This window comes from Ochotona curzoniae, unplaced genomic scaffold (genome assembly GCF_017591425.1).
Source record: "Ochotona curzoniae isolate NIBS_2020 unplaced genomic scaffold, NIBS_Ocur_1.0 contig_1274, whole genome shotgun sequence".
In the NCBI taxonomy this organism is placed as follows: domain Eukaryota; kingdom Metazoa; phylum Chordata; class Mammalia; order Lagomorpha; family Ochotonidae; genus Ochotona; species Ochotona curzoniae.
Genome location: NW_024465023.1, coordinates 34,773,893 through 34,785,363, shown reverse-complemented (window position 1 = coordinate 34,785,363; position 11,471 = coordinate 34,773,893). Strand labels below are relative to the sequence as shown.

At 46.2% G+C, this 11,471-nt stretch overlaps 1 pseudogene; it reads right to left on the bottom strand.

Annotated features, from left to right (window-relative positions):
- Positions 1-9,351: 9,351 nt before the first annotated feature.
- LOC121171761 lies at positions 9,352-10,756 on the bottom strand (annotated as a pseudogene).
- Positions 10,757-11,471: the final 715 nt, after the last annotated feature.

Here is an 11,471-nt window from a genome sequence, read left to right as displayed (position 1 = left end):
CCACGTGGGAGACACAAATGGAGTTCCTGGTTCCTGGCTTCCATCTGAAAGAATCGGAGCTGCTTGTTGCTTTGGGCGAAAAAACCGGCGCGTGGCAGATCTTTGCTTCTGTCTGTGCCTTTAAAATAAAGTAAAAAGAAAATTGAAATTAAAACGTTAAAAATACCTAAAATTGGGCTGAAAAGTCAGCTGTCTTCACAGATGACCATTAGTACCAATTTAACCTGTTAAGATGGTGATGTAAGGCATGAATGACTGTGATGGGAATTATCTTGAAAATAAAGATTAGTTCCTTAGTTAACAACAGCTGCTTCCATAAAGGTAGTGTTGCAGTGTTTCTCAAACTTGCTTTCTGATAAGCAGAAAAAAATTCAGCCTTCTTTTTGGTACATAGGAAAGCAAAACAAAAATGAAAACTATGCCAAAAGCAAAGTGCTGTGGGGCTGACATGGTGGTGTAGTGCCAACATCCCATAAGGGCACGGCTTCATGTCCCAGCTGCAGAACAGCTGCAAAACTTCCATTCAGGCTCCCTCCTCATGGCCTGGGGAAGCAACAGAGGATATCTCAATTTCTTGGGCCCCTGCACTCACGTGGGAGACCAAAAAGAAGCTCCTGGCTCCCAGTCTTAGGCTGACCCAGCTCTGACTGGAAGGGGGATGGAAAATTGTCTGCAATTCTTATGTTCAAGTAAAATAAATAAAATATTTTAAAGAAAGAAGATCCAAAGACAAGTGGCCTATTTTTTAAAAAAGCGGGGGGGGGGGGGGCTCTGAGAAGAATGAGGGAACATATGTCTCTCTCTGAAGCCCCAGAGTGACCAAATTTCTTCAGTCACAGATAACCTGCTTGAGAACAAAAATTTTTCCATTTGCCAATGTGTCCATCTATTTTTCTGTTAAGAAATAAGTCAGAACCAGGTAGCAGGAGGCCATAGGTAGATAACACAGCCTAGACAAACTTCTCTGTGTGTGTGGCTGTTTGGCCTAGCAGTTACTCTAGCAGATGAGGACTCACACGTCCCATTTCAGAGTGCCCGGGTCTGAGTCCCAGCTCTCTATCTCATGCCAGCATTCTGCTGATGCACACCTGCAGAGCCACAAGTGATGGCACAAGCCATGGGCTCCCTGCCACCGTGTGGGAGAACCGCACTGCATTCCAAGCTCCTGACCTCTGCTTGCCCGAGACTGGCCATGATTTACATTTGAAGACTGAGCCAGCAGATGGAACCTGCTCTCTCCTCTTTCCCAGAGTGTGTGTGTATATATCTTTGTTTCTGCCCCAGAAAAAAGAAATAATCAAAAAAAAAAAAACACCACTGTGTTTACATAATAAAATCCTTTCTGGAATCACTGCTCTAATGAGGGAGTCCCAAAGGTCATCCTATCAGTTCCCTTTTCCCCTCTCAACAGTTTGTTTTAGATGCTGGTAATGATTGCGGTGGGGAGTTGTTTGTGTGTAGCCTCCATCTCCTGCAGCAATAGCAACATGGCTTCTTTCAACTTAAATGGCAAACAGCATTTTGATACAAAACAATACCAAAGGTTCCATTCAATGCTTAATCTACATAAGCAAAGCCTGTGATTCAGTACTCAGATTGTGTTTTCTGTAACAAAACCAGACGCTTTCCCCCTAGCACAAAGTGTTAGATTGAAGAGCATAAGCTAGCTGAAAGAAGCAACAATATTTTAGGAGTCTATCATTCCAAAGCCCAGCTGGTAAAAACGCGTGTGAGTTCAGACTCATTGTAAGAGATGAGTTAGACTTCACCACTCATCTCACTCACAGAAGTAAAAATCCCGCAGAACAATACTTAACTGTTACTAAATGCAGTTCAACTTGATTTACTTAGTTTCAGTGCCTGAAAACCAAAAATTGTCCTCACATTCAGCCTGGCCACCAGGGGACACTATGAAAACCACATCTTAATGTTTAACACGATTTTGCTCTCCTACGGTCCTCATCACTATAACTTTATTTGGAGTTTGCCCAAGCAAAGCTGCCATTGTTCATTGCAAAAATATCCCAACAACTCTTAAACAGGGAGCATCAACAGAGAGTTTGGCATTCCCTTGAATCCCTGACCTGAAAAGCCTTGTCTTGTTATTTTCAAGTATCCTGGACAGCTATATCATAATTTATATTTACCGCTAACTACATCCCTATATTAAAAGACACCTCAAACCAGACGTCCAATTCCCTAATTTAGACCTTGCTTTCCCGAGTTGGAAACATTACGAAAGCTTCACAGAGAGATGAAGATCTCCTTTCAACCTGGTAAGCAAGACCCTCAGCTCTGATCAACAGGCTGAGTTGGTGCGTACGTAGGTAGCCAGCTTTATGATACATCCCAGGCTTCCGATATAATATAGAGTTCATTAGGATGGGGTAACTTACAAGCAAGCAGAGAAGCAGGAGGGCACACACAGTTTCTGGAGCGCTCCTTGTTCCATGGCGTAGGCTGATCATAGATGCTTTGTAAAAATTAAGATCCAAGTCCCATCGAAATGGGGCTTGCCTGCAAGGTAGGCAAACTGTGCCACTATGAGCACTGCAGGAAAGCACAAGAGAGCTCCACCTCCACGGTCTCCACAATACTTACATTCTCTAAGTAACAAAAATGTAGCAATGATCTCCCAGGCCAGGAACAGTGCTAGGGAGTGTGCAGACTAGGGCCAAGGTCTGAATGTGAGAATCCTAAGAAACAGCCTGGCCTGTTAGGAACAAGCTGACATCAGCTTTATCTTTCCACAGCTGGTTTAGTCTGGCCCAGCCAGCTCGCAACTGAGTTACTGAAAAGGGGAAAGAAATGAGCCTCTCAGGCCAACCAGCTTTGTATCTTATCAATTCCCTGGAAGTGGAATTTGTGGTTCCACAAATACTGTTACAACTTGCAGTTAAAGCAAAGCAAAAACATTGTTCTCACTCCTGCAATAACAGGTTCATTATATGGATTATATTCCTTGTTCCTCATCTGTTAAAATCCATCAAATTTAGCACTTTATATACAGCTTGTTGTATGGAAAGTGTAACTCACTAACACTAGTAAATTCATCAGGAACAGGCTGAGAATGAACGGGCAAATGCAACAAGACTGGTCATATCTTGGTAATTGTTAAAACTCCTTTTGTCTGTCTTTTAAAAAAAAATGGAATAATTTTCCAAGTAAATCTTACTGTGCAACTATGCAAAAACAAACAAACAAAAACAGCTGCAGCTAGCATTTGATGAAGACGCCCCTTGGGAGCCTGCAGTTCAGGATGCCTGATTTGAGCACCTGTTCTGCTTCAAGTTCCAACTTCCTGCTAGTGTATACCCTCGGAGAGAACAGATTAATAGCCCAAGCATTTGAGTCCCTTCCACTTGTGAGAAACCCAGATTGAGTTCCACTTTCCTGGTTCCAGTTTTCCTCAGACATAAATTGTATTTTGAAGACCCTAGAAACTCTTAAAATGACAAAACAGAATACTCCAAGGCCATTTTTTTATAACTTTTTGTTTGTTTGCCTCAAATACTGTTACAGCCAAATTAATACGTGTCTGACCAAATATTTATAAAACAGTCAAGCAACACACACTGGAGTTTTCTATTCAGCATGTTAAGCACAAAAGTAGGCGAAGCTCACAGCAGTGATCAAATGTTAAATAAAAGCGATGTTTAAAAAGGGAAAAACAGCAAACATTTCACATGCTGCTCCTGTAGGCCTAATGTGTAAGTGCAAGAAAAGAAAACAAACACTGCAAAATGTTCCTGCCTGTGTGCAGGTCTTTATAACCACACACTGAGCCTCAGGCCAGCCCTTGCCATCAGAAGGGATTTTTTTTCTCAGTCTATACAGTCTTTTTAAAAGTTAGGGGTGTAGGAAGGGAGGGAGAGTAAGAAGTAGAGGGGAAAAAAAAAGGAAAACTAGTGGTTATGCTAGAAATTGCTCAGCTGGGGAAATGTATACACCTAAACCTTGAGCGGGTGGGGTTTTGTGCAAGCAGAAGTTTGTTATAAATGCACAGTGTGCATGCAAATGTTTAAGCCGTTTGCAAACATTTATATTTTCCTTGTTATGTAGCAAGGTTAGCAATTGGCAACTGAAGTTTTTACTTGGCTTAACAGTTTTAACTTAAAGACATTGGAGGGCCCGGCGCGGTGGCGCAAGTGGTTAAGGTCCTCACCTAGCACGCCCGGGATCCCATATGGGCGCCGGTTCTAATCCCGGCAGCCCTGCTTCCCTTCCAGCTCCCTGCCTGTGGCCTGGGAAAGCAGTCGAGGACGGCCCAAAGCTTTGGGACCCTGCACCCGCGTGGGAGACCCGGAAGAGGCTCCTGGCTTCGGACCGGCATAGTATCGGCCCGTCGCGCTCACTTGGGGAGTGAATCATCGGACGGAAGATCTTCCTCTCTGTCTCTCCTCTCTGTATATCCGCCTTTCCAATGAAAAAATAATAAAAATAAATCTTTAAAAAAAAAAAAAAAGACATTGGAAAAGTCAAGTTGAATTATATAAAATAAAAATATGGTGCACGTAAGTTCTTCATAGTGCCTTTTTTTTAAAATGGGGATATTTTTCTAAGGAAATTTAAAAATTTTAAACTCATTTATTGTATAATACAAAAACAAAAACTGCATCGAAATCCATCCATTTCTGTAGCATTAATATTTACTGTCCAAGCCTCAACTAAGAGAACCAACACATCCACTTAATCTGTCATATTATTTGACCTCATTAGCTCATGTAATCAATTCCAGGATGCAAGAACAGTAAATCACATTTTTTTTAAAAGATTCACTTATTTTATTTGAAATTCAAAGTTACAGAGAGAGGGAGAGACACAGAGAAAGGTCTTCCATCCACTGACACAATGCCCAAATGGTTGCAACGGCCAGAGCTAATTTTCTCTGAAGCTGGGAACCAGGAGCTTCTTCTGAGTCTCCCACATGAGTGCAGGGGCCCAAAGACTTGAGTCGTCCTCTGTTGCTTTTCCAGGCCATTAGCAGGGAACTGGATCAAAAGTGGTTAGCTAGAACATGAACCAGCAACCATATAGGATCCTGGCAGTCACAAGGAGAGAATTTAGCCACTGAGCTATTGTACCAGACCCAGTAATTCACATTTTAAAACACACAGCTCAATGCTACTAAACCTGCAATATCCTCATCATTTCAAACAAACTTGCACACAGTGTCCACGTGATCCCAGCATACTTTCAGAATTTTTTTCATTGGAAACTGCCAAAAAAGCAAAATTTGCCACAAAAAGGGCTTAAAAATCAACTGCTTGTTAATAAAAGCAAATAATACAGGGGCCGAGATAGTGACCTTATAGGTAAAGCTGTCATCAGCCACAGCCAAGCCAATGAGAATTCATGTCTCAGCTGCTCCACTTCCACTGCTAATACTTGGATCCCAACACCCACATGGGCAGCTCTGAAAAAGCTCCTGGCTCCTGGCTTCAGTGTGGCCCAGCCATCTAGGGAGTGAACAGGCAGATAGACATCTCAGTTTCTCTCTCTCTCTCTCTCTCTCTCTCTCAGTAACTCTATTTTTTCAAATAAATAAAAATAAATTTTTTTTTTTTAATAGATAATCTGAGCCCAGCGCAATAGTGTACTGGTTAAGGTCCTTGCCTTGCACTCGCCAGGATCCCATATGGGCGCCAGTTCTAATCCCGGCGACCCTGCTTCCCTTCCAGCTCCATGCTTGTGGCCTGGGAAAGCAGTCAAGGACGGCCCAAAGCCTTGGGATCCTGCACCCACGTGTGAGACCTGGAAAAGGTTCCGGGACCCTGACTTTGGACTGGCTCACCTCCAGCCATTGTGGTCACTTGGGGAGTGAACCATTGGATGGAAGATCTTCCTCTCTGTCTCTCCTCCCCTCTGTATATCTGACTTTGCAATAAAAATAAATAAATCTTAAAAAAAAGTAGATAATCCAGCATTTCAGAAGTCATTCTTTTGGGTCTAAAAGCATTCAGGCTTTTAACAGCCAGAAAAGATTCATGCAATTTGAGATATATAGAAAGGCTAATAAAACTGGAGGGAATTCCCATTTTTTAAAATCATGGGATGGGGTGTGGGAGTGCGAGCTCAAAAGACAAGGCAGCATTAACAAACTGAAGCCACATATAAGCATAAGGCCAATCTGATTTTTTTTATTATTTTATTTTTGATGATTTCTACATAGTTGATTAGGGTGCAAATGTTCAAGGGCTACATGAAGGTGGCTACGATCACCATTTCCACATTCTTTTTTTTCCTTCCTGTATCTGTGGGAAGGGGAGAGATAAGGAGAGAAGCCACACCTAGCCTCCAAACCGCCTCCATACTGTGGGATGGGAGACAGCCACCTGATGCCATCCCAGTATCCCTGACATGGGGCATGCTCCGAGAGTCCTGCTCAAAAGGTTTTGATAGTTCAACAGTACTGAATTGCTGCCGATCTCACCATCCCAAGCACGATGAAATCTCTCCAGAATCCACTGGCTGACATAGTCTACCTTAGAGTCTCCGTTTGTCCAGCTATTCACTGCCCACACGTGGCTGGGGTAGTTGATCAATTTGTTCTGTCGTCTATCCTCTGTTATGGTACCAGTGTCCTCTGCAGGCTCCAATGTACTGCCATATCCACCATGCGCAATTGGATATGCTGTCCACTGCTCCGTCTTAGCCACTGAGGAGGCCCAGCTCTGACACATGCACTCCATGATCAGACCATGGAAACTGCAATTCTCTCCATGGCTGGAGTTTTGAGTCCAGTGATTCAGTTGGAGGGATTCCCAAAGAAACTTCATCTGAGGTGATTCCAGACCTGATTCTTGAGTGTGTTTTCCAATATAGGATCCGGCACAGTCCATTGCCCCAATCAGCCTATGCACACGCTGGTGGTTGCAATTATTGGGTCAGTTCTGCCTCCAGCCCTGTCTTCTACACAAACCAATGGGTACTGCAGCCCAGCCTCACTCCTACCCACTACGCACTCAACCCTCATGGAAACCAGTGGGAGCTGCAACCTAATCAGAGCAACTACCCATAACTCCTACCAGGCCTTCCTCCTGCCCTAGTTCATGTGTTTGCCAGTATATACAGCAGACTAGCCCAGTCTGTCCTACATGCTATTCAGCTTTCATACATGTCAATGTACATTGAAGCCTAGTTCAATCCAACCAGCCCCATTATCCAGCCCACACATGTGCTGGCGGGTGCCACTCTTTATCTAATCATGCCTGCCCCAGTCCCGGTTCTCATCTTACCAGTTCGAGTGGCAACCCAGCAGGGAGGTGCCCACTGCTTCCCTAGTGGCCCATTTCCACTTCCAGATCTTGTACTCTCCAGGTGGTTCTGCACTTTAACTTTTTTGCCGCCCACCCCCTCACCCCCCGGCTGTGCAGGCATCTGCCAGCTAATGCTGTGGCAAAGCCCAACCAACCTTTGTCCACCCTGGTTATGCACGCACCAACAGGTACAGTCAGCCTAGGTTGGCTTTCCCCGATCCAGCTCACATGCAGGTCTACAGGTGTTGTAGCTCTGCCTGCCTGGTCTGTTCCCATCCCAGCTCTCACGCTCACCAGCGGGAGTAGTGGTCCAGCAGGGGAGTCCACTGCAGACCCCCTACCAGGTTTGCTTCCTCCCCCTTAGGTCTCACATGTGCTGGTTGGGTGCTGTGGCCCAGTCTGGCATGGCCTGACTCACCTCAGCATTTGCCAGTAGGTGTTGCAGCATGGCCCCACCCGGCCCACCCCAAATTCCCACTCCCGCTGGTGAGGGCCACAGCATAGCCCAGCCCAGCCAGCTCCCAGTCCTGGCCCTAATGTGAACTGGCTGGTATTGCGGCCCAACCCTGGTTCTCAGATTTGCCAGCAGGTGATATGAACTGGCCCAGCCTAACTCGCAGTCCCAACTCTTGCTGGTGGGTGTTGAAACCTGGCCCTGTTCAGTCTGCTCCCATCCCTGGCTCATGCAGACTGGTAAGTGTGATAGCCTAGCCCAGCATGACTTGTGATCCAACCTGGTTTCTGCACTAGCCAGTGAGCTAAGATTTGCTAGGTCTTGCCCGGTCTGGCCCTTCCAAAATCAACACACACGTGCGAGGTGGTGGAGCTACCTTGCCAGCCTGTCCAATATCCAGGCCTGGACCATGTGCTCACCAGCAGGAGCTACTAAGTTCCCCCACTCGGCCCACTCCCAGACCCAGATCTCACATATACCAGTGCATGCTAGGCCCTTACCTGGAATAACCTGCTCCTCTATCCCAGCCTTTGTATGAGCTGGTGGATGTTGTGGTCCAGTCTGCCCCATATCCTGTTTTAGGGTGCATATGTGGCTGCTTCAGCTTGGATCTGCCCAGCCTGTTCTCAGTCCCAGTACCTGTGAGTGTTGTCAGGGTCCATGGTCACGCCTAGCTCAGCCCATCACCACCCCAACTCTTAAGCTAACCAGCGGGACTTGTATTTCCACAGTATTGGGTCCACATATCCTGCACAGAATCTACCCCCAGACTTGGTTTTCTTGCGTACTGGTTAGTGTCATGGTCTAGTCTTAATGTGACCTGTCCACTCTTCTGACACTCACAGTCAGGTACTAAGATCTAGCCCTGTCAGACAGGCCCCCAGCCCTAGCTTTCCTGTGGGGTGGCATGTGGTGGTCAACCATGTTCCATGCTAACAAGCCCAACTTAGAACTCGCATGTGGGCTGGTGCATCGATCTGACCCATACAGGTCTTCTGGGCTTTCCCCTCCAAACCACCAAGTCTCAGTTCCTTCATTTACCTGCAAACACAGTGGCTTTGTTGTTGGGAATCCCTCAAAAGTCATTCCTCACCTACATGGATGTCCCTAGGCAGTAATGCCTCACCTGCTACAACAGTGACATTGTTCATGGAAGTCCCTCAGAAGTCATTCATCACCTGGACATGAACTTTCAGGCTCTTACACACCCCCACCAGTACCAATCACCAGACCCCTTATAGCCCCGCACTCCCAAGTCCCCAGAGCTTGTCATCAGGCAGCCAACGGGCTTCACTTGGCATCCCGACTGCCCGAGCCAAGATGGTACCAGCCGCATTGAAGCAGCTAATGCGGTGGAATTCCTGGCTCAGGAGGCTAGGCTGCCCTTCTTCCCACTAGCCGGTGGGGTCTGACAATTTGTTTAGAATACTCTTGTCTTATTTCCCCTACAGCCTCATAATGAAATACCTCTCCGGTGCTCTAAAGTGTGCTTTATCAGAGTGCTAAATTTGTAAAATTCTCATGCTAAAGTGTAAAAACAAGTTAATACCTTAACTCTTTGGTTCCAAGAAACAGGACTGGCCTTGAAACTTATGACAATCATGCAGAAACATGTTCATATGTTATATAAAATTACTTTCAAAGTTCTTGAGAGCTGTCTTCTAAAGTCCAGTCTTAGACAGTGGGCAAGCTCAGCATTTCGCATTTGACAGAGATAAGGAGCTCAGCAACTCACAGTGGAGTTATTTGGGTCTCTGGACTGCAGGAACCTGAATTTGCATCACTTACAGGCATGTAGCTTCTCACCGGTGTACACTGCAGCATGGAGGCTCAGGTCGTGCTACTACTGGAAGCTCTTCTTGCACTGGGGGCGTACATAGATTTTCTTTACCCCCTACCCCTACTACCGCCACAGGGGAGCCCTGTCATGGCTCGTGAGGTTGTACAAGCCGGAGAAAGTCTTCCACAGTGAGCATGTGGGCACGTAGACAAGAGGTGGCAGGCCTGCTGCAGATGCTGTCCTGCTCGCGTTGGTGGGCACCCAGGTGGAACTGCAGGATGAAGAAGGACTTTGCTGTACGGAGGGCACATGAAGCTGTGGCTGGAGGGCCTCGTGATGTTTGAGCGCAAGCTATTCTCCATGTTCCTTTTCATCCAGACTGGCTTTTTCTCAGGGGTCATTAGTTCATCATCACCGCCTTTGTCCTCTGGATGCAGTTCCCACAGGATGGAATTTTCCCTCAGGAAATCTGTGTGGATTGACTGATACTGTACCCAATTGTTGGTGCTCCCACTCCCCCCCCCCCCCAACACACAGGGCTTTGTTTCATGTCATAGTCATTAGTACCAACATCACTCATCACAGGAAGCCTCTCTCTTCACCATCAGCTGCACTAGGTTGCTTCTTAGTAGGTTCTGTGAAGAGAAATGGAAACTGTTCAAATGTACAGTTCCTGAAAGGTTGAACTTGACAGGTGCACACACAGTCAACATTTGCCCAATTCTCTAACAAAGACTCTCTGGGGTGTGTGGCTGTTTCCCTCTGCCAGCATGGGGGGATTCCTGCTGAGTCTGAGGTCCATCCCATCCACATGTCCCCAGCCTCAGCTGCCAAGTCCCTTTTGCTGCACAGGATATTCAATTTTGCGTCTTTGTCTCCATTGTGGTAAATTACCTGCCACGTGGCTGCTGCCATTGACGAGATGGAACGAGCTTCTTTTTTGGAACTGTCTGCTTCGGTGGTGGCTTCTCTTCCAACTTCTTTTGACCGGCTTTCAACGATGTCATACATGGGGAAGTAATTGGCAGCTGCAGGCACATCTCCAACAGGCAAGTCTTTTAACTAAATGTTGCAGACATACATGAGTTCAAGCTGGGAAACAAAGCGTGCTGTGACAGTGTTACTGTGAAAACAGGGGCTGTAACAATGTTACTGTTCTCTTTCATCCTGAAACCACTCTGTCTCGGCTCCCTCCCCTACCTGAAAGTGCAGTGGCCTTATCTGTGGAGGAGCCCAGAAGTCATTTCTCCTCTGTGGAAACATGCCTGTAGGAGGACATTGTGACCCTAGAAGGTCAGTGAGCACAGGATTACAGTTGATTGGAAAATATCTGTATGGTGACAACCGAACGGATACCTTTTGTATAACTGATTGGATATTATTTGTATGAGAACAGTTGAGTGGACAGCATGTGAATGAGAACACTTGGTAAAATATACAAAACAAAAGGAGTTCCAAACAAGAGTATGGAAACAGTTGATGGGTTGTGTTGATAAGCTCAATACTTCCCGATCCCATATGACCCTCAGTGTATAAAGTCTGATGCCACTAATAAAACTTCTGCTTTGACCATCAGTCAGAGTCCACGCATGTTATTGTCGGCTCCGAGCACCAAGTCCACCGCTGCGGGACAGCGAAACATCCCCTCAGCCACCGCCATTCCAATACATCTCCAGACACCCTTCTCTGGGCAATCTGCAGTCCCTAGCATGGTGGCTGGTTGTTGTATCCAGGCTCTGTGTTCCCCACCTTCCCCATATATTTGTAAAAGAAACAGAATAGACAACTATGCTGGCCTACTGCTATCGTTAACACACATTTGGCATTAATCAGGCACAGAATGCCTGCCAGCAATTGGCTGCTTTTCTCCAGCAGGTGTGATACTTGCACGGGTGCAAGGCAGTCTAAGCAGTTACCTACAGCTGGGGTGAACCGTGGTTTTGTTGGAATCCTCTTTTCCATTATTGCCATAATCTGT